Genomic DNA, 19,060 nt, shown 5'->3' with positions numbered 1-19,060 from the left:
TGCCCTCAGGTTCATGCCGCACATGGAAACACAGGCACAAGAAACCTCCAGGGCACCCGAGAATAGCTTTCTTCTACTGAAGCCTTGGTGATTTAACAGGGGAATTTCAGGAATAAATCAGTCCAGGAATAAATCAGTCCAGTCCTCCCAAACACATACACTTTAATAAATGTGGATATCTCTGGAAGGACACATGAGAAACTAGTAAACGGTTATTATTCCCAGGGAATGCAACTGGGGCTGAGGGACATTATTAAAAAGAAGTCTTGCTTTTTCCAGTATATCTTTTATGCCTTTTCTATTTTGTACCATTTGCATATGGCACTCATCCAAGTATGAGGAATTCAGAACATCTTTGTTTTACATTTGAATAAGTTGACAACACTATTTGACGTTTGTTCTTATGTTTACCTTAAGTTCTCAGTAAATGTAGTAGGCGTAATTTCTTAAATACCTCTCTCCCGCAAAGATGTCCACCGTAATTCCTGCAACCATCATGAATGTGATGCTGTATTACCGATTCTGTGATTATGTTATGCAACATGGCACAGTTGACCTTAAAATAGGGAGATTCAAGCCTAAATTATCTCGGTAGGCCTGATGGAATCATATGAGCCTTAAAAGCAGAGAGCTTTCTTTGGCTAATGGCAGGAGGGAAAATCAAAGAGACTGGAAGTATGAGAAGGATGCAATGTGCAATCGCTGCTTCGGAAATGGAGGAGACCACTTGAGAAAGAAGGCACGTAGCTTTGAAGAGCTAAGGGCAGCTCCCAGCTTACAGCTAGGAAGGAAACTGGTCGAATTCCTGCAACATCAAGGAACTAGCTCTGTCAACAACTTAAAAGAGGTTAAGAGTGGATTCTTCCCCAGTCTCCAGATAAGAATCCAGCCCAACAGGCATCTTGATTTCGGCTTTGTGATACCCTGAGCAGAGCCTCACAGAGCCTTCTTGGGACTCCTGTCCTACAGAGATGTGAGATAATAAATGGATATTGTTTTTAGCTGCTAAATTTGTTATATAGGAGTAGAAACTAATAGCGTAAAATTATGTCCTAAAACTTAGATACATATGGGCTTTTAGAGGCTTTAGTGATGGGAGCCGTATTCCCTCCCATCTGGGTATGGTGGGTAGTGCCAAAGCAGCTGCAGAGCACGTAGGACAGGGTCATGTGTCAGTCAGAGGCCACATTATTTCCTCTGGTGCCATAAGTCGAATATGCTATGCTGTCTTTTCATTACTTTCTTCAATTTGGTAGAGAATGAATTTTTATACCTGTCTCAGTCTTTTCCTCTTTTCAGATTATAGTCTTAGAAGGATTTTTTTTTGGCATTTCTGTTTTAAATAATATTGTATTTTCAATGAAGAAGTTGGCGTTTATTTTTCCTTTTTTTTTTTTTTGCTTTTTCTTTTTGAGATAGGGCCTTGCTCTGTCACCCATGCTTGGAGTACAGTGGTGCGATCACCACTTACTGCAACCTTGACCTTCCAGGTTCAAGCAATCTTCCCATCTTAGCCTCCTGAGTAGCTTGGATTACAGACTCCTGCCACCATGCACTGCTTTCTTCTTCTTCTTCTTCTTCTTCTTCTTCTTCTTCTTCTTCTTCTTCTTCTTCTTCTTCTTCTTCTTCTTCTTCTTCCTCTTCTTTCTTCTTCTTTCTTCTTCTTTTCTTCTTCTTTTCTTCTTCTTTTCTTCTTCTTCCTTTTTGGTAGAGACAGAGTCTCCCTGTGATTGCCCAGGCTGGTCTCAAACTCCTGGGCTACAGCAGTCCTCCCACATCAGCCTCCCAAAGTGTTGGGATTACAGATGTGAGCCAGTACACCTGGCCTTTTCTTTGGATATCTTAGAAAATTAACTCCTACCTTTCTAAAAATTCCTGGGTTTCTGTGATTGGGATTTAAGTGGTCATGAGAGAAATTCCTGATATGATAGTGCAGTCAAGTAACACTGAAATTCTTTGACTATTTTACTTTTTCGAGAGTTTTACTTTAATCAACCCAATTTTGTTCCATTGACAGTTTTATCCAAGACTGAATAAGCATAGTTTACCTTTTAAGTTGCTCTATACCAGAACATACCTTTCATTTCATTCTTTTAATTTAACAGTGTGGGAAGCCATTATTTACTTTTTGTTAATTGATGGTACTTTTGTACACTTTTACCTGGAAAAAGTAACTTTGAGAACCACAGAGAAGAAACATATCTGTAAAGGTCACTGAAGAGTGTCAGAGGACTCAAGAGTGTGGGGAATTACTTCTGTGATTCCCATCACTTCACATTCTGCGTAGAGAAAGCACTCAACAGAAATGCTGCAAGTCAGCGTCAGGAGTCCATAGCATCATTATCAAGTGCAATAAGACTATGAATCTCTGATACTGAGTTTTTATGCTTTTTCTTTTTGCCAGTAAGTTACATGGTCCAGTTTTTCTGTCTTAGATGACTTCAGAGGCTTATTGTAAGCCTGCTGAGGTCAGGGAATGTTTCTGCCTTATATACAGTGTATAAGCTATAAAACGATTTATCTATGATAAAAGTAGAACCCGGCTGGGCATGGTGGCTCACGCCTGTAATCCCAAAATTTTGGGAGGCTGAGGCAGCAGATCACTGAGGCCAGGAGTTCGAGATCAGCCCTGGCCAACATGGTGAAACCCCATCTCTACTAAAAATACAAAAAATTAGCTGGGTGTGGTGGTACATGCCTGTAATCCCAGCTACTTGGGAGGCTGAGGCAGGAGAGTTGCTTGAACCTGGGAGGCAGAGCCTGCAGTGAGCTAAGATCATGCCACCGCAGTCCAGCCTGGGTGACAGAGTGAGACTTGTTCTCAAAAAAATTTTTTAAGTGATCAGGCCCAGTGGCTCATGCCTGTAATCCCAGCACTATGGGAGGCCAAGGTGGGTGGATCACAAGGTCAGGAGTTAGAAACCAGCTTGGCCAACATGGTGAACCCCCATCTCTATTAAAAATACAAAAATTAGCTGGGCGTGGTCACGTGTGCCTTTAATTTCAGCTACTCAGGAGGCTGAGGCAGGAGAATTGCTGGAACCTGGGAGGTGAAGGTTGCAGTGAGCCAAGATCGCACCACTGCACTCCAGCCTGGGTGACAGAGCAAGACTCCATCTCAAAAACATAAATAAATTAATTAATAGTAATAATAATAAATGAAAATTTAAAAAGGAGAACCTATGAAGGAAAATTTAAACAACTGATTTTAATTACTGTAAAGGAGTGTCGCTAGTAGAAAAATGTTTCTATATTGTTAGGATAATCAAGTTTCTTTAAAGATAATATTGATTATTTTTAGCAGAAGTTTGTTATTTATCTTTAGGAAATGGAATTAAATGTTTTACTTTGTTTCGTTTTTTAATATGATCTTTCTAAAATGAAGGAAATTGTATTATTGCTGATTCCGTTGTGCATAGAGGCATTTAGAGTAGCAAAAATTATATTAATGGTCTATGCCAAAACACATAAAATGGCTTTATCACTGGTGTCAATTATAAAAAGGTAATAATTTGCATAATGTGATAAGAATACCACTTGAAAGAAAGGAGGCTGGGTTTTTGTTTTGTTTTGTTTTGTTTTTACATCCAATAAAATATGCCTGACATCATCTAGTCAAATTATACTGAGCTTTATTTTCTGTGTAAACCGTATTTTGCAAATATTATTTCAAAAGAAATTTAAATCTGCTGGGCTTAGGTTTCAGAGTTATACATAACTCACAAGTGAGCTGTGTGAGGTGAGTTCCTTAAAAGTCATACTCCAGGGTCTCATTTCAAAGGCTAGCTTTGTTCCAAAGCCCAAACTTGGCTCTGGTAGATTATTTTCTAAGATAACTCTTGAAGAGCTTTGCTAAAGAAAGGGAGCTATGGTACGGATCACCTCAAGGTCATGTGTGGCTCCCTCTTGCATTTGGGGTTTTCCTCTGGCATGTTTATCTTTTGAATAATGCTTCTCTCTTGGGCTAAATAGAGTTTGAATCCTCTACCTTATAACAGATGCAACAGAGGAATGCTGATGGTCAACAATGAGGTACAATCCACAAAGATAAAGAAGCATAATGAATGTCAGATTGCAGGCTGCCCATGGTACATCCAGCATCAGCATACTAATTTGCTTTAACTAATTTGGATATCTGCAGCTGTGGGACAGTATTGCAAATAGGTGGCATAATAAGCTTAAATAACAATTTCTGTCACTTAAATACAAAAGTCTCATATTTGTCACAGTAATATTATTGACCTCATGATTTTGTTTTTATTTTTTGTTCATCAACTTCATGAATGGTTTGGCAGGAAAGCAGGTAATACAGTTGCATACCTTATATTACATATGTGCTGAGGTTGGAGAATGTCACAGAGGTGTGCCCTTATTCATAAAACACTAAGGGAAGTGCCTTACTATGTTTTATTAAGCAAAGATCTTTCATTGTAAAAAGTGAGATTATTCCTTTAGAAACTATATAAATTACTGAAGGGAATTGTGAGCAATAATATGTTTTGGATTCATAAATGCCAAATGCTTATCTCACTAGATGACTATTATTCTTAATATTTTTCCATTACCTAGTTTTAACTCAGGAAATCATTTAGACCCTTAAGGGCCTAAGCAAGCAGGAAATGTGATAGATTTATAGATTCCACCAGTGAATAGAAATACCTTTTGCCTTTTAAATTATAACTGCAGTAGGCTCAATATAAATGCTATTTTTTTTTTAGACAGAGTCTCACTCTGTCACCCAGGCTGGAGTGCAGTGGCATGATATTGGCTCACTGTAACCTCTGCCTCCCAGGTTTGAGTGGTTCTCTTGCCTCAGCCTTGAGTAGCTGGAATGACAGGGCGCACCACCACATTGGCTAATTTTTAATAGAGACGAGGTTTTGCCATGTTGGCCAGGCTGGTCTCGAACACCTGACCTGAAGCAACCCACTCACCTCTGCCTCCCAAAGTGCTGGGACTACAGGAGTACGCCACCACACCCATCCCATAAATGCTTTTTTAAATGCTCCCTCTTCCTTTCCTATGTAAACCCTTTTCAAATTCTATTTTCCCTGTGATAACAAAGGACAAATTACATAAAACCAGGAAACCTGGTTTTATATGAAATGTGGAAAGTTGAATTACCATTAAGCCTAATTCTAGTAGTAGAGATCCATCCATTTCCGGCCTTATTCTGGAGGGTCATAGAAAGTCTGAACCAGACAGCCAGGTAGACCACTCTGATGGCATCATTCAAGCTTAGAGCTTCTCCAGTCTAAAGACACTGGAGGAAACTTCTTCCCACCTTATTCGGTCCAAGAGTTCAGTTGTGCCCTGTAGAACACTAGAAATAACTGTATCCTAGACATAAACCAAGGACAAGACATGCTTTTAGCTTCCATTAGGGCCTTTGCTTAAGAGTTAGAAGGGCTGCTCTTTTCCTCCTTGGCTGTCTAAGGATAGGCCGCCATCATGAACGACACAGTAACTATCCGCACTAGAAAGTTCATGACCAACCGACTACTTCAGAGGAAACAAATGGTCATTGATGTCCTTCACCCCGGGAAGGCAACAGTGCCTAAGACAGAAATTCGGGAAAAACTAGCTAAAATGTACAAGACCACACCGGATGTCATTTTTGTATTTGGATTCAGAACTCATTTTGGTGGTGGCAAGACAACTGGCTTTGGCATGATTTATGATTCCCTGGATTATGCAAAGAAAAATGAACCCAAACATAGACTTGCAAGACATGGCCTGTATGAGAAGAAGAAGACCTCAAGAAAGCAACGAAAGGAACGCAAGAACAGAATGAAGAAAGTCAGGGGGACTGCAAAGGCCAATGTTGGTGCTGGCAAAAAGTGAGCTGGAGATTGGAACACAGCCGAAGGAGTAAAAGGTGCCGCAATGATGTTATCTATGGCCGTTGTGGATTTTTCACGAGAAGCTTATTAATAAACTAAAAACTTTTGTGTGAAAAAAAAAAAAAAAAAAAAGAGTTAGAAGGGCTGCTTTACATCTTAATTTTGCCGCTGAATAGCTATGTGATACAGGGCCTTTGACATAAGCAATTAAGTTAGAGGACTCCAGAAGCCCTGCCCGGCTCTTACATCACATGAGTCTAAATTCCACCTGGGATTTCATAGGATCCAGAAGTAAGCATTCCACTTTTATGGGCCTTGTTTTCTGCCTCTATTAAACAAAGACTTGGCTCTTGAGAGTCTCTTAAAAGCAGGTTTTCAAAAAGAAAGGCTCAAGTCAAAGACACTTTTTTTTTGAGACAGAGTTTCACTCTTGTTGCCCAAGCTGGTGTGCAATGGCATGATCTTGGCTCACTGCAACCTCTGCCTCCCAGGTTCAAGCGATTCTCCTACCTCAGCCTCCCGAGTAGCTGGGATTACAGGTATATGCCACCACACCTGGCTAATTATGTATTTTTAGTAGAGACAGGATTTCTCCATGTTGGTCAGGATGTCTTGAACGCCCGACTTCAGGTGATCCACCCGCCTCAGCCTCCCAAAGTGTTGAGATTACAGGCGTGAGCCACCACACCCAGCCAAGTCAAAGACATTTTAAAATGGATTGAAATTAAAAGGTATTTTTTTGTGTGTGGAGAATGTGGTATGAACTCATTCAGTTTGTGACCAGGAGCGGTGGCTCACGCCTGTAATCTCAGCACTTTGGAAGTCCGAGGCAGGTGAATCATGAGGTCAGGAGTTCAAGACCAACCTGGCCAATATGGCGAAACCCTGTCTCTACTAAAATTACAGAAAATTAGCTGGGTGTGATAGTGAACACCTGTAATCCCAGCTACTTGGGAGGCTGAGGCAGAAGAATCACTTGAACCCAGGAGACAAAGGTTGCAGTGAGCTGAGATTGCACCACTACACTCCAGCCTGGGAAAACTCTAACTTGAAAAAAAAAAAAAATTCAGTTTGTTACTATAGACTACTTATAAAAATGTGATTTCTTGAGTTTTTCATTCTCCTACCCCAGATGTGTAGCACTCTGCTTTGTACATAGAAAACACTTAGCAACTTGTGTGTTCTCTTAAATTTAACTGAAGTACCACTTGAAAAGGTAAAGTTATATAAACTGCTTTTTAGTGTTTGAAGTTTCTTTAAGTCTATTTTTAATGAAGGCTTGGTGTTCGTGCAATGACTTATTTTTGTTTGTACTGGCAGAGCATAGCTTTTTCAATTAGTCAGTTAAAATGGAAAGACAACTCATGCTCTTATTTTTAAAATATTATATAGTGCCCCATACAAATGTACTCAGATTAGACTGACCAATTAGACTGACCATAGGAATACCTGGACAGTTTTAAAATACAACTTGAACAGAAGCATCCAAAGGCCAACCACTATGTTTTACTGGACATACCTTTTGCTCTTCTCTTTTATTTATTTTACATTAAAAGTTAGACCTTTGAGGCTGGGCATGGTGGCTCGTGCCTGTAATCCCAGTACTCTGGGAGGCTGAGGTGAGCAGATCACCTGAGGTCAGGAGTTTGAAACCAGACTGGCCAACATGGTGAAACCCTGTCTCTACTAAAAATACAAAATTTAGCCAGATGTGCTGGCACCCACCTGTAATCGCAGCTACTCCAGAGGCTGAAGCAAGAGAATCACTTGAACTTGGAAGGCAGAGGTTGCGCTGAGCCAAGGTCATGACACTGCACTCCAGCCTGGGAGAGGAGTCTCAAAAAAACAACAAACAAACGAGAAGTTAGATCTTTGGGTTTAAAAGTCCCAAGATAAACATATGAGAAAATCTTTCACAATTTAAAAGTTTAAAATGTGCTCAGCACACCCTTCTTCCCACCCCACCAAATAACATCTCAAGTTAATCAAGTGGTATAAAATGTCAACCTAGAATTCTACCGCTGCCCCAGAGAAGTTCTGTCTGCCCCACTGTCACCTACTTTTACAGGTCTACACCAAAAACAACTTCCCTTGATAGGAAGAAGTGACTTTGTTCAGAGCTGTAAAATTATACCCAGCACCTCCCTTGTTCTTGTTCTGTATGGGTCCCAGGGCCTGAGAGCTGCAGTTTGTGAGACTTTGGATTGTTATACCCTGCCACACACCATTAAAGACATTATTTTTCCCTCTTGGCTTTGTATCTGCTTCCTTCTTTTGCTACCCTCTCCATTTCCTATTTTCCTCATTTAAAAAAAAAAATGAAATTTATTTTTGCTTTTTCAGTTGTCTAAGACTTAGGTTTTCATTTCCCCATCTGTAAATCAGGAACTACGTAATAATCTCTAAAACCAATTCCAATACTCTGTGAAGTCATGGCATCTTATATTTATGAGTAAACAGAGTTATCTTTTTGATGATAAATTCCAATCCATAAACCATGGATTAGAAACCTAAGAATCTGGCTGGGTGCGGTTGCTCACGCCTATAATCCCAGCACTTTGGGTGGCCAAGGCGGATGGATCACGAGGTCAAGAGATCGAGACCATCCTGGTCAACATGGTAAAACCTTGTCTCTACTAAAAATACAAAAATTAGCTGGGCATGGTGGCACACGCCTGTAGTCCCAGCTACTCGGGAGGCTGAGGCAGGAGAATTGCTTGAACCCAGGAGGTGGAGGTTGCAGTGAGCCGAGATCACGCCATTGCACTCCAGCCTGGATAACAAGAATGAAACTCCGTCTCAAAAAAATAAAGAAAGAAAGAAACAGAAGAATCTGAAACCCCTTTATAACCCTCCTATCTCTGAAATTCACAGATACTGCTATATTGAACTGATTGATGAATTTCAATAATATTTATACCAACATATAAATAATTAATAATGATATGTATTGATAATATTGATAACAGTGAGACACCCACAGGTGACTTGTCAGTAACTGATTTGTGATTTCCCAATTTTAAGAATGTGTGTGTTCTTGTTGTAATCTATGAGGGCAAGAACCTTCTCCAAATAAAAGAAGGTTTTTCACAGATAGTAATTCAGTGACTCATTTACTGACAATTTTCAGTAGGGTCTGAAACAGTATCAGATTGATCTGAAATCATAAAAAATATTTTTAAGAGTCTGATAGTTAGAAGTTAATTTGCAGTGACAAATAACTCCTCTCTATGATTTTATTTTATTTTATTGTTTTATTTTGAGACAGGGTCTCACTTTGTCACCCAGGCTGGAAAGTAGTGGCACTCATTGCAGCTTCAAACTCCCAGGCTCAATTGATCCTCCCACCTCAGCCTCCTGAGTAGTTGGGATTACAGGCATGTGCCACCATGATGGTCTAATTTAAAAAAAAAAAATTGTAGAGATGAGATCTCTCTATATTACTGATGCTGGTCTTGAACTCCTGGGTTCAGGTCATCCTCCTGCCCTTGGCCTCTCAAAGTACTTGAATTACAGGCATAAGCCACTGCACTTTACCAGTAATTTTAATATACTGTATATCCATGGTTCTCAATAGGGGGTGGTTTTGCTCTGAGGAGACATTTAGCAACGTCTGGAAAATATTTTGATTGTCACAACCTTGCGGTGTGAGATGCTACTGCTATCTAATGTGTAGAGACCAATGACTGTGCAAAGCATCTTAAAATGCAAGATAGCTCCCCGCAACAAAGAATCACCCATTCCAAAATACTGACAGTGCCAAGATTGAAAAACTTCCATATGTGACTCTGTGACTCAACATAAGAGTTCTGTGATTTGGGAGTGTCTTCTCATATTTAATTCTGGAGATTGTGAAAATAAAATGAAGGTTATTACAATGTCATAGTTCAGCCATGTGCACCATTAAAAAGTGCTTGCTAACTCTTGGCCTGTTATCTTTAACTAGACTATTAGACTTCCACAATGGATTCTTGAGTCTGATATGGAAAACAAAAAACAAAGCAGGAAAACAAAAAAGAAAGCAAAAGATCCTACTATCTGGTAATAAGTGTCCCATCTGATAAGGTTTAAAGATTAAATAATCTTCAAAAAGTAAGAATTCTGGCTACTACTAAAAAGTCAAAAAATAACATATGCTGGTGAAATTGTTGAGAAAAAGGAATACTTTTACACTGTTAATGGGAGTGTAAATTAGTTCAACCATTGTGGAAAGAATAATCCCGTTACTGGGTATATGTCAAAAGTAATATGAATCATTCTATTATAAAACACATGCTTGCATATATTCATTGCAATACTGTTCACAATAGCAAAGACATGGAATCAACTTAAATGCCCATCAGTGATAGACTGGATAAAGAAAATGTGGTACATATACACCATGGAATACTGTGCAGCCAAATTAGATCGTGTCCTTTGCAGGGACATTACTCTTAGCAAACTAACGCGGAGTACTGCATGTTCTCACTTATAAGTGGGTGCTAGATGATGGTCACACACTGGGGACTACTGGAGAGCAGAAGGTAGGAGGGAGAGGATCAGGAAAAATAACTAATGGATACTAAACTTCATACCTGGGTGATGAAATACTCTGTACAAAGAAACCCCCGTGACACACATTTGCCTATGTAACAAACCTGCACATCCTGTACAGTACCTCTTAACTTAAAAAAAAAGAAGAAAAGAAATAATTCTTATATGTCAGTATGCTTTAATATGGTGTCATGGGCTGTTAAATTTCAGTAGACTTCACCAATCATTTAGTCTAATGCTTTTTTTTTTTTCAAATAAAGTAAGAGCCTCATGATCTAAGCTATGTGGTATATTTTGAAGAATTAATACAAGGAGGCGTGATTATATGACACAACCCAGACACAAGGCTCCATTTGTGATGACAAAATTCATCACAAATGTAGGTTCTTTCTGTGGTTCTTTTAAGGCCCTCACTAGCTTTTGTATCAAGGTTTGTTCAATATAGACTTTAAGAAAATCAAGGAGAAAATGATTTCGTGAATAAGGGGATTAGAAATTGCATCCTGGCACTATTTACACAACTTGCAACAGAATAAAAAAATGACTAGGGAGGCTGAGGTGGGAGGATATTTTATGCGTATATATCTCAGCCATCCCCAGTGGTATACACCTACTGTCCCAGCTACTTAGGAGGCTGAGGCAGGATTGCTTGAGCCCAGAAAGTCAAGGTTGCAGTGAGCTGTGATCAGGCCACTACACTCCAACCTGGGTGACAGAGCAAGATCCTATCTCAAAAATAAAAAATCTAAAAATCAAATCAGTTTTCAAAAATGAAGAAGACAAGTAGAGAGGTAGGGTGGGGAATTTTCTCTTGAGTCCTCAAAATAAAACTATATATTCTACTTTCAGTCTCCTTCCTTCACTGTGGAATTTGAAATTCCACAGTAATTTTCCCTTCAGTTATTTTCCTGTTTCCTTTTCAATGAGTTTTCATGGTTATACCCAGTAGATTAAACAACTTCCTTTTTATTTATTGAATTAATATTGTAAGATCTGCCAAAAAAAAAAAGGTTATTCCAAAATGCTGATAGTAAACAACAAATTTTTTAGGGATCTAATAGTTTTTTTCCCCCACTCCCAGCTTTTTTGAGATGTAATTGACAAAGAGAAATTATTTGTATTTAAGGTATATAACATGATGATTTGATATATGCATACATTGTGAAATAATTATCACAGTCAAGCTAATTAACACATGCAATACCCCATATAGTTGTTTTTGTTTTTGTTTTTGTTTTTGTTTGAGACGGAGTCTCCCTCTGTCACCGGGCTGGAATGCAGTGGAGTGATCTCAGCTCACTGCAACCTCCGTCTCCCGGGGTTCAAGCAATTCTCCTGCCTCAGCCTCCTGAGTAGCTGGTACTACAGGCATCTGCCAACATGCCCGGCTAATTTTTGTATGTTTAGTAGAGATGGGGTTTCACCATGTTGGCCAGGATGGTCTCAATCTCTTGACCTCATGATCTGCCTGCCTCGGCCTCCCAAAGTGCTGGGATTATAGGCGTGAGCCGCTGCACCCAGCCCAATACCCCATATAGTTAACGTGTATGTGTGTGTATATGTATGGTAAGAACACTTATGAGTTAGCAAATCTAGATGTCCCTTTCCAAACTTCGATATGCAGTATAGTATCATTAACTTATAGTCACCATACTACTGTATATTAGATCCCCAGAACTTTATCATCTTATCACTGAAATTTGGGCCCTTTGAGCAACATCTCTCCTTCTATCTTATCCCCCAACATGGGGCAACCACCATTCTATTCTCTGCTTTCCTGAGTTTGACATTTTTAGATTCCACATGTAACTGAAGTTATACAATATTTGTCTTTCTGTGTCTGGCTTATTTGACATAGCACAGTGTCTTCCAGATTCATCCATGTTGTCATGAAGGGCAGGATTTCCTACTTTTTTATGACTGAATAATATTCCATTATATATAACATAGATATATGCACCACGTTTTCTGTATCCACTGGCCAAGATGTAAGAAATAACCTAAGTATCCATCAACAGATACTTAGGTTATTTCTTATATCTTGGCCATTGTGAATAATTCTGCAACGAATGTAGGAGTGAAAATATCTCTTCAAGATACTCTGCCGATTTCATGTCCTTTGGTTACCTACCCAGAAGTGGGATTGCTGAATTATACGATAGTTCTTTTTTTTACCAATAGTTCTATTTTTTATTTTTGAAGACTCTCGTACTGTTTTTCATAGTAGCTGGGCCAATTTACATTTCCACCAAAAGTCTATAAAGGTTCTCTTTTTTCCATATCCTCACTAACATTTGTTATCTCTTGTTCTTTTTAATAATGACTCTCCTAACAGGTGTGAGGTAATATTTCATGGTTTTGATTTGTATTTCCCTGATGATTAGTTATGTTGAGCACTCTTTTTTCTTTCTTTCTTTCTTTCTTTCTTTCTTTCTTTCTTTCTTTCTTTCTTTCTTTCTTTCTTTCTTTCTTTCTTTCTTCTTTCTTTCTTTCTTTCCCTCTCTCTCTCTCTCTCTCTCTTTCTCTCTCTTTCTCTCTCTCTCTCTTTCTTTCTTTCTTTCTGTCTTTCATTATACTTTAAGTTCTGGGGTACATGTGCAGATCTTGCAGGACTGTTACATAGCTACAGACATGCCATGGTGGTTTGCTGCCTCCATCCCCTCATCACCTACATTAGGTATTTCTCCCAAAGTTATCCCTCTCCAACCTCCTGACCCCCGCTATCCCTCCCATAGACCCCTATTCCCCAACAGACCCCAGTGTGTGATGTTACCCTCCCTGTGTCCATGTGTTCTCATTGTTCAATACCCACCTATGAGAGAATATGCGGTGTTTGGTTTTCTGTTCTTGTTTCAGTTTGCTGAGAATGATGGTTTCCAGATTCATCCATGTCCCTGCAGAGGACATGAACTCATTCTTTTTTATGGCTGCATAGTATTCCATGGTGTATATGTGCCACATTTTCTTTATCCAGTCTATCATTGATGGGCATTTGGTTGGTTCCAGGTCTTTGCGATTGTAAACACTGCCACAGTGAACATACGTGTGCATGTGTCTTTATAATAAAACAATTTATAATCCTTTGGGTATATACCTAGTAATGGGATTGCTGGGTCAAATGGAATTTCTATTTCTAGATCCTTGAGGAATCACCAGACTATCTTCCACAATGGTTGAACTAACTTACACTCCCATCAACAGTGTAAAAGTTTTCCTATTTCTCTATATCCTCTCCAGCATCTGTTGTCTCCAGAATTTTTAATGATTGCCATTCTAACTGGCGTGAGATGGTATCTCAATGTGGTTTTGATTTACGTTTCTCTAATGACCAGTGATGAGCATTTTTTCATATGTTTGTTGGCCACATAAATGTCTTCTTTTGAAAAGTGTCTGTTCATATCCTTTGCCCACTTTTTGATGGGGTTGTCTGGTTTTTTTCTTGTAAATTTGTTTTAGTTCTTTGTAGATCCTGGATATTAGCCCTTTGTCAGATGGGTAGCTTGCAAAAATTTTTTTCCCATTCTGTTGGTTGCTGGTTCACTCTAATGTTTGTTTCTTTTGCTGTGCTAAAGCTCTGAAGTTTAATTAGATCCCGTTTGTCTATGTTGGCTTTCGTTGCCACTGCTTTTGGTGTTTTAGTCATGAAGTCCTTGCCTATGCCTATGAACTGAATGGTTTTGCCTAGGTTTTCTTCTAGGGTTTTTATGGTGTTAGGTCTTATGTTTAAATCTTTAATCTATCTGGAGTTAATTTTTGTATAAGGTGTAAGGAAGGGGTCCAGTTTCAGCTTTCTGCACATGGCTAGCCAGTTTTTCCAACACCATTTATTAAACATGGAATGCTTTCTCCATTGCTTGTTTTCTTGCTGGCTATATTTATGACTTCTTTGGGAAAATTCAGGATTTTTGCCCATTTAAAAATTGGATTATTTGGTGTTTTGCTCTTGAGATATGAATTGTTACTATTTTTTTTTAGTCGGAGTCTCGCTCTGTCACCAGGCTGGAGTGCAGTGGTGGGATCTCGGCTCACTGCAACCTCTGCCTCCCGGGTTCAAGCAATTTTCCTGTCTCAGCCTCCCAAGTATCTGGGACTACAGGTGCTTACCACAATGCCCAGCTAATTTTTGTATTTTTAGTAGAGATGGGTTTCACCATGTTGGCCAGACTGGTCTCAAACTGCAGACTTCGTGATCTGCCCGCCTCAGCCTCCCAAAGTGCTGGGATTATAGGCGGCAGCTGCTGCACCTGGCCGAGATATGAATTCTTTATTTATTTTGAATATTAACCCCTCATGAGATATGTAGTTTGGAAACATTTTCTTCCATTTTCTAGGTTCCGTTTTCATTTTGTTGACTGTTTCCTTTGCTGTGCAGAAGGTTTTTAGTTTGATGTAGTCCCATGTGTTTAGTTTTGCTTTTATTGCCTGTGCTTGTGTCAAAAAAATCATCGCCAAAACCAGTGTAAAGGAGTTTTTCCCTTAAGTTTTCTCCTAGGAGTTTCGTGGTTTCAGGTCTTACATTTAAGTCTCTAAATATTTCACATTAATATTTGTTATGGTATAAGATAAGGGTCCAGTTTCATCACCTTGCATGTGGAGATCCAGTTTTTCCAGCACCATTTCTTGGAAAGACTATCCTTTCCCCATTGTGTATTCTCGGCGCCCTTGTCAAAGAGAAATCTAGTAGTTTCTAAGCAGCATTATGAAGCTGTAGCTTTACTGATTTCATGTTACAACAAAAGTTTTAAAGCACAAACCCAGGGGTGTGACATACCCTGGAACTGGTGATTTGAAAAACAGTACTGTCAGAGAAAGGGATCTATGGAGATCATGGTTAGTAGTATAGTGACTGGGGCATTGGATCAGGTTATCCCAGTTGTCCTGATCCAATACCTTAATGATATAAAAAAGCTTTTAAGTGTAGAAGTGGGTATAATGATCACTGTTTCAATAAAATTAAAATATTAATGTGTTAATGTCCCATCTCATTTGGTGCTAGTGGAAAATGAAATGCGTAAAAACTATTGCTAAAACTCACTAAACCTCTCTTACAGCCTAATTAGCAAGTTAATGCTTTTTCCTTTTGGCTGTTCCCTAATTTTTCATTCAATTTATCTTTTCCTGAAAACCTGCTAATTTCATGCACTTTAGTCCTACAGAAGAGAACGTTGCTTAGCAACTGCGTAAATAACTAATGGACCTAGTTATCTAATAAAGGCTTGAAGGACTTAATTTATTTTAAATTTATATATTTATGTATTAACCATCAAATCCAAGAGGAAGTTGTTTCACTTTGTTATTTCTTCTGATTTCTGCATTTTTTTTTTTTTTGAGACGGAGTCTCATCTGTCACCAGATTGGAGTGCAGTGGCGTGATCTCGGCTCACTGCAACCTCCCCCTCCCGGGTTCAAGCGATTCTCTTGCCTCAGCCTCCAGAGTAGCTGGAACTACAGGCACGTACCACGACACCCGGTTAATTTTTGTATTTTTAGTAGAGATGGGATTTCTCCATGTTGACCAAGATGGTCTTGATCTCCTGACCTCGTGATCCACCCGCCTGAGCCTTCCAAAGTGCTGGGATTATAGGTGTGAGCCACCATGCCCAGCCTCTGTATTCTTATAATTAAAATTACAAACATTTGCCGGGCGTGGTGGACATACCTGTAGTCCCAGGTACATGAGAGGCTGAGGCAGGAACGTCACTTGAACCCAGGAGGCAGAGGTTGCAGTGAGCCAAGATTGTGCCACTGCACTCCAGCTTGGGTGACAGAGCAAGACTTTGTCTTAGAAAAAAAAAGAAAAGAAATGTTTTCTGATTCCCTGGATACAGAATTCTGTAATATTGCTTTTTAATGCTATGCTAATTCTTTTAGAGGAAATATATTAAGGTTTTAGGAGAAGGAATTTAGAAATTAAATTGAAGTAGTTCTATTACTTACATATGATGGTTTTACTTTTGGTTGTTTGACCCAGAAGTATCTCAGAAGAGTCATCTGAGCTAAGGGTGTTCTAAGGTTTGAGGGCGTGAGTGGTATTGTCATTTTGCAGTGTCCTGTCACACTTCATTTAGCCACAGTGTGTTTACTTGTCTGAGATTAAGTCTCCCCACCATGACATATAAAGCTGTATTATTATCCAAATCTCAGACTTATTTTCTTCACTCTTGTATTAGTTCATTGTCACGCTGCTAATAAAGACATAACAGAGACTGAGTAATTTATAATGGAAAGATGTTTAATGGACTCACAGTTCAGCATGGCTGAGGAGATCTCAGGAAACTTAAAATTATGGGAGAAAGGGAAGCAGACATGTCCTTCTTTACATGGTAGCAGGAAGGAGAAGAATGATAGCAAAAGCGGGAAAAGCCCCCTCTAAAAACATCAGATCTTGTGAGAACTCATTCACAATCACAAGAACAAATCTAATCACTTATTAGATCATGGGAGCCATTCCCATGATCTAATAAGCTCCCATGAGGTCCTTCCCCAGACACATGGGGATTACAATTTGGATTACAATTTAACATGCAACTTTGAGTGGGGACACAGCCAAACCATATCAACTGTGTTTCTGTTCAACTGCCCTGAAGTAAAAGCAAAATACTGCTGGATGCTGTCACTCATACCTGTAATCCCAACACTTTGGGAGGCCAAGGCGGGCAGATCACGAGGTCAGGAGATCAAGACCATCCTGGCCAACGTGTTGAAACCATGTCTCTACTAAAACTACAAAAAATTAGTTGGGCGTGGTGATGTGCATCTGTAGTCCCAGCTACTCAGGAGGCTGAGACAGGAGAATCGCTTGAACACAGGAGGCGGAGGTAACTGTGAGACAAGATTGCGACACTGCATTCCAGCCTGGGTAACAGAGCGAGACTCTGTCTCAAACAAACAAACACACAAAACCAAAATACCAGCAAATTTGTTTACTGCACCCTTTGCATTCTGTGGTATTGAGACATTAAAGACCATTTGCACCAGGCTAGCATGGTGGCTCCCTCCTGTAATCTCAGCACTTTGGGAAGCTAAGGGAGAAAATCCCCTGAGCTCAAGAATTTGAGACTAGCCCAGACAACATTGCAAAACCCTGTCTCTACAAAACATACAAAAATTAGCCAGATGTGGTGGCATACACCTGTGGTCCCAGCTATTTGGGAGGCTGAAATGGGAGGATCACATGAACCTGAGAAGTTTGAGGCTGCAGTAAGCCAAGAGATCATGCCACTGCACTCCAATCTGGGTGACAGAGTGAGACCCTTTCTCAAAAACAAACAAACAAACAAACAAACAAACAAAAACACCATTTGCCACTTGCACAAAAATATTAGCAGTAAAAACACATAGTTGGGTGTGATGGCACACGCCTGTAATGCTAGCTACTTGGGAGGCTGAGGCAGGGGGATTGCTTGAACCTGGGAGGTGGAGGTTGCAGTGAGCCGAGGTGGTACCACTTTATTCCAGCTGGGTGACAGAACCAGACTTCATCTCAAAAAAAAGAACACAGGCAACTTATATTAATAGCGTTAAGCAAATCTGCATTAAAGAGAAACTGTGCTTTCAAAGAGTTACTTTTGTCTCAGAATGAAGCTCCTTTACAAAATGGCTCCTTTACAATTCTATCTTTCAGAGACGCTTTGGGCAAATTTATAGCATATTTTCTTTCACATGCGAGAACTCCTAAGATACCATTTTCTGCTGGGTGTGGTGGCTCACGCCTGTAATCCTAGCACTTTGGGAGGCTGAGGCTGGTGGATCACCTGAGATCAGGAGTTCAAGACCAGCCTGAACAATATGGTGAAACCCCATCTTAAAAAAAAAAAAAAAAAGATATCATTTTCTGTAATGATTTATTAAACTCTATACAAATCAGAGGTTTTTTGTTTTAATGGACTATCTTCAGAAAACATTACTCTATCATAAAATAAAGTGTTTTTAAAGCAATATTGCCAAGCACAGTAACTTGTGCCTGTGGTCTCACCCACTCGGGAGGCTGCAATGAGAAGATTGCTTAGCCCAGGAACTCAAGTGTGGCCTAGGCAACATAGCAAGACCTGTAACTTAAAAAAAAAAAAGAAAAAAAGGCAATATTAGAATATTAGTAGCTATAATAACTAAACATGATAGAACGTTTCATCTATAATTGGCTAATATAGAGCTTATTTATAAAGTGCAGTCGGTAAGACTGGATGTATCATGTTCATATCCTAATTGTAAATGCATATCTCATTTGCATTGTGTCCCTGTACAAAGAGAACAATGTAGGCTAACCAGAGTTAAGTTTAAAGATTTATAATTAGTAAGTTACCTGATACAAAGACAATATGTGCCAAACAGTTTAGGACAAAAATAATTTCTAAGAGATACATATATTTCAGAGAGAGTGAAGGAGAGGAGGGGAGAGGGAGGGAGGGAGGGAGAGAGAGAGAGAGCGCGTGCTATAGAGAGCGAGAGATATGCCAGCATGCCAACATTCAAGGAGTTTAACTTCAACGATAACATTTCTTTTTTCTCCTTCTCTCATCTTTCCCTCTATATCTATTTATAAAATATAAAGACATAGTTTAGATTTAACATTAAAAACTGTCATTGAATGAAATTCGAATGTTCTAGGTGTTGCCACTGACACCATGACAGCTGTTTTAAAATTATGAAAATCTTTTTATTATTTTATTTTGAGACCATTAAGC

General features: G+C 39.3%; 1 protein-coding gene and 1 pseudogene across 13 annotated transcripts in view; both read left to right on the top strand.

Moving 5' to 3' along the window:
- The window catches only part of RABGAP1L (RAB GTPase activating protein 1 like), a 737,216-nt gene that overhangs the window by 589,843 nt on the left and 128,313 nt on the right, over window positions 1-19,060 (top strand). The window lies entirely within an intron of this gene.
- On the top strand, window positions 5,437-5,979 carry LOC100397479 (small ribosomal subunit protein eS24 pseudogene; annotated as a pseudogene). The gene has a single exon (XR_013529502.1). The product of XR_013529502.1 is annotated as a small ribosomal subunit protein eS24 pseudogene (transcript).

Source organism: Callithrix jacchus, chromosome 18 (genome assembly GCF_049354715.1).
Source record: "Callithrix jacchus isolate 240 chromosome 18, calJac240_pri, whole genome shotgun sequence".
Classification (NCBI taxonomy): Eukaryota; Metazoa; Chordata; class Mammalia; order Primates; family Cebidae; genus Callithrix; species Callithrix jacchus.
Note: the sequence above shows the minus strand (reverse complement) of the source record. Positions and strands in the feature narration are given on the sequence as shown.